Here is a 5110-nt window from a genome sequence, read left to right as displayed (position 1 = left end):
CCTCCAGGATGTCACTCTTCCCAAATTTTCATGTGTTCACCAACCTGGAAGTTCTCTGTATTCCATTATTTTGAGGTTTTATGGTGGCTTCATTATTTAGAGATGATTGATTAAATCATCAGTCATTGGCGATTGACTCATCACCAGCACTCTCCACTCCCTAGGAAGTCAGGGGATTAGACTAAAATATTCAACCCTCTAATCCCCTGGTTTGTCCCTCTGGCAACCAGCTCCCATCCCCAGGTGGAGTCCAAAAGCCACCTAATTAACACAACAATAGACACCTTTGCCCAGCTAGCTCAGTTGGTAGAGCATGGGACTCTTAATCCCAGGGTCGTGGGTTCGAGCCCCACATTGGGCATAGTTAGCGTTGGGCTTCCCTTCTGACTCAGCTGGTAAAAAATTCTCCTACAATGTGGAAGACCTGGGTTCAATCCCTGGGTTGGGAAGATCCCCTGGAGAAAGGAAAGGCTACCTACTCCAGTATTCTGGCCTAGAGAATTCCATGGACTTGTATAGTTCATGGGGTCGCAAAGAGCTGGACATGATTTTCACTTTCAGACACCTTTATGCTTTCACCATTTTGGAAATTCCAAGTGTTTTAGAAGCTTTGTAGCAGAAACAGGGATGAAGACTAAATGCATGCTTCTTATGGCAAATCACCATGTCACAGGAGGGCAGCAATCAACCCCTCTATGGAGGACAATACATGTGTTCATCACTCACCTCCAACAAAGCCAAATTAGAAGGGCTTCCAGATAATTTTCCTGAAGTCAGAGGTCCCTATAAAAAGCATCTCCCTCCTTGGGTAGAGCTCATCTGGGGCAATGGTTGGTTAGCATTTGCTATGCCCCTACCCATCAGGGAAAATGCACACTGGATAGATGGTGTGGTGGAGAGAAGGGACAGAGTTCAACAGTCAGACTGCTCAGTCTGACATCTTCCAAAGAAGGTGGCCAGCTTGGAGTACCCTGTCAAATCTCACCTGGGGGAGTCAAGCTGCCAAAGTGAGAATGAGAGTATAAAGAGGTTGGTGCGGGAGGGGGAGGTGTTCACAGTGAGATGCTAATGAGAGCTGCATGGAGTGAAGGAAGCCAGTAAGGGATTGCAATTCTTTGAAATAAAGTTAGAAAAAATAAGAAAACTAACACGTATTTAATTTCATATTAAACATCACTCATTTTATGCCTGTGTAAGAATAGACTAGTATCTACATCTATATTATGCATTCATGACATGCTTTATCTTTAATTTTTTAGATATTTCTGGGCTACATGGTTTGTGAGATTTCTTTGGAATTGTTATAAATCTCCAAAAGTTTTTCCAATATATTTGCTGAAAAAAAAAAAATCTGTGTATAAGCGGACCCCAGCAGTTCAAATCCATATTGTTCGAGAGTCAACTCTGTATAGAAAAAAACATAGTTTCATAATTTATGCTCAGAGGAAGCAAATAACCTCTTTGTTCTCTTTGGTTTCATTGAACTAAAACTAGATAATGGATGACACTGCAATGTCATCCTTGCAATGTCAGGTTTGGGCACATCTGTGTATGTGAATTTTCATGGGAAGAAGGAACTTTTCAGAGTAACACACATCTCAAACAGGCCCTGTCTTCTGGGAGTGAAGGAACAAGTGTGGAGTTCTTTCCTGAAGAGACTTTGATTCTGGGAGAATTTCATCTTTTGCCATGTAGTGTCACTGTACCTTACACACTGTACCAGGTGTGACCAAATAGTATTAATGGACTACTTGCTCATTGTAATATTGAAATTATCTCTGGTTTTGTCCCTACATTCAATACCCCATCTCCAATTAGACTATGACTGTGAGATTTCTTTTTCCAAAAACATTATTTTTCCAGCTTAATTGAGATATAATTGACATATACCATTGAGCAAGTTTAAGGATTTAATCCATTTACATCTTATAAAATGGTTACCATCATAACATTAGATAACACCTCCAGCCTATCACACTGCCACTTTTTTGTGGTGAGAACATCCAACGTATATGATACAGAATTGTTAGCTATCACCACCATGCTAACTGTACATTCTATCCTCAGAACTTACTCATCGTATACCTGAAATTTTGTACCTTTTAACCAACATCACTTTTTGCCTACTCCTCAGCCCCTGGCAACCAACCATTCTGCTCTGTCTCCCAGAGTATGACTTTTTCATCATACAATATTTGTCTGTCTGACATTTCACTTCATGTGATGCCCTCCAGGTTCATCCAAGTTGTCACAAATAGCAGGATTTCCTACTTTATCATGGTTGTGGCCTTTCTGGAACAGGAATAGATCTTTTCTTCTTTGTGTCTCCCAAGCCTGGCTCAGGCCAGCATGTGAACATGCTCTATAACTATTAGCAGAGTTTAACCAAACAAAAATGAAGAATTAAACGTCAGACTCTATGTTATCACCTTGTTCTAATTCTCATCAAACTTCATGAAGAAGGCATTGTTAGCCACAATGTACAGAATAAATGCTTTTTCTATACTTTGCTGAATGTGGTGATCATGACATGTTAGAAGCTGAGTTGTTTCCCCACAAATTTAGATGTTGAAACCCTAACCCCAGAACCTCAGAATGTGACTCTATTTGGAGTCACATTCTGGAGATTGTGATCTTTAAAATCTGGAGATTGGGACCTTTAAATAGGCGATATTAGGACCTTAGCATGAACCCTAAACTGATCTGACTGGTTTTCTTATAAGAAGACATTTGGACACACACAGAGGTACCAGGGATGTGTATACAGAGGAGAGGCCAAGTGAGCAGACAGGGAGAAGATGACCCTTGGCTCACCAAGGAGAGAGATCTCAGAGAAACCAGCCCTGCCCACACCTTGATCTTGGATTTCCAGCCTCCAGGACTCAGGGAAAATAAATATCTGTTGTTTGAGCCTCTAGAACTATGAGAAAATTAATTTCAGTTGGTTAAGCCACCTAGTCTGTGGCATTTTGTTTGCACAGCCTGCAAACTAAAACAGTATGAAGTGAGGAATAATGGCTGAAGCTATGAAGAAAATGTGGGTAGTGAGGCATATGCATGATAAAGGGGAAAGAAGATGAGATGAGTTTGTTTCATAGCTCCTTCCTGTACTCTCTGTGAAACTTTTGAAGAGCCACATTTTCTTAGCCACATCTTACTATTCCCAGTAGTTGCAACTCCTCTCTCATCTCAGCTTCAAGCAAACCATTCTCTGATCACCACTTCAAAAATTCCAGCTTATTTCCTCCAGTTCTCCAATTTCAGTAATCTTCCCCTCCCCATTCGTGAAATCTCGGTGTCAGTTCGTCTCGTTTCAACCTTGTACTCTTGTCACTCCCGTCAACCCTAAGAACTGTACCCCTTTTCCTCCCTAGTTCTCTGGTCAATCACAGAAATCAAGAACTTGGCTACACCCTCAACTTGCCCACTTTTCTTGCTTCATGTACTCATTTGGCAAAATTGAAGGGTAGTTAAATACACCTCTAACTATCTATGTGAATGAATGTGGCTGGAAAAAATACATAAGATGCTGATAATGACTACAGATAAAAATAAATTGGGGGAAGAAAGTAGAAAGAGCTGGTGATCATTGTGGAGCATTGTGGTTATCTGCTATGTTTATAATCTGATTCCCTCAACCAGAACAGAAGGTACATGAGAAAATGGATGCTGACTGCTCCATTCACTGCTGTTCCCCTAATATATCACTGACTTATATTTATAAGACATTGCACCAGCAATAGAAGGACACACATTCTTTTTGAGGGCACATGGAACTTTTACCATATAGACTATGTTCTGAACCACACAGTAAATGTCAGCAAATTTAAAAGCATTAAAGACATATAATGTATGCTTTCTGAATGAAATGAAGTGAAATTAGAAATCAATATCCAAAAGATATTTGGAAATTCCCCATGTATCTAGATATTAAATAACAGATTCATTATTAACCTTCAGATCAAAGAAAGAATCAAAAGGAAAATTATAAAACATCATAGTCTGAATGAAAATGAAAACAAAATATTGAAAGTTGTGAAATGTCATTATTGCAATAATTAGAATTTATAACACTAAAAGCCAGTATTATAAAAAATAAATATTATAAATCAATTACCTCAGCTTTTACCTTAAGAAACTAAAAAAATAAATAAAGCAAATAACACATGAAGGAAGGAAAATAAAGATTAAAAAATAAAGAGTACATACACATAACATGAAAAATTGAAAAACAGTAGAGAAAATTTATTAAGCCAAGAGCTGATTTGTTGAAAAACTTAAACTGATCAGCCTTTCTCTAGAATGATCAGGAAAAAACTCAGGAAGACACATATTACCAATATCAAGATGGAAGAGGTGACATCATACAAGTTGTACAGATATTATCAGGATATTAGGTAAGGTTATAAGCAACTTTATTGCAGTTGCTTATATACCAACAGTTTAGAAGAAATTGATAAATTTCTTGAAAGATACAAACTAACAAAGCCTTTGTTTAATGAGTGAAGGCCTGCTGATGCAGCTGGTGCTGAGCAGGGCATGAGAACCCTCCTCACATCGCATGCTCCTTATGCCTCAGATGAACCGGCAAGTTGACTTGTGGTTTCACCCCAGAAAGTTGACATTAGCTTTTCTAAAGGGAAAGTCAAACTTGAAACTTCACAAGCAGCGCTTTCTTGGCCTTTCTGAGACAGGAAGCCATCCAAGCACTGGTGTGTGCCAAAGAATGGCGTCGTCCAAGGCACGGATGGGGCTCAAAGAGATAAAAAGTTATGCTGAAGAATTTTATCTGAACTTGTTATAAGTAGGTTTATAAATGTAGTGAAATGGCAGTGCAGGATCATTCAAACATGATAAGAAATAATGAGGGATGGAAAAAAGGGCAGCTTGCTTGAATTTAGGCACCATTTGTCCCCCAAGGTCTAAGGTTATCTGGAGGCAAAGTTTGAATTCTTTGTTTCCTTCTGTTGGGCTCATTTTCTCAAGGCTAATTAAAACAGTTGTTTGGCAGCTTCCATGTTGTTCACAAAACTTGCCATTCACAGCTCTTCTTTTTTTAAATATATGTCTCAGCTATACCTCCATTTGCATAACAGAGACAACTTTCCAA

The 5110-nt window shown here is 39.0% G+C and overlaps 1 non-coding gene across 1 annotated transcript; it reads left to right on the top strand.

The window, feature by feature from the left end:
* Nucleotides 1-288: 288 nt before the first annotated feature.
* Nucleotides 289-361, top strand: TRNAK-CUU (transfer RNA lysine (anticodon CUU)). Its single transcript has one exon. It is a non-coding gene; the product is annotated as a tRNA-Lys (tRNA).
* The last annotated feature ends 4749 nt before the right edge of the window (nucleotides 362-5110 follow it).

This window comes from Bos javanicus, chromosome 4 (genome assembly GCF_032452875.1).
Source record: "Bos javanicus breed banteng chromosome 4, ARS-OSU_banteng_1.0, whole genome shotgun sequence".
NCBI lineage: Eukaryota > Metazoa > Chordata > Mammalia > Artiodactyla > Bovidae > Bos > Bos javanicus.
This window is presented reverse-complemented; position numbering and strand designations above follow the sequence as displayed.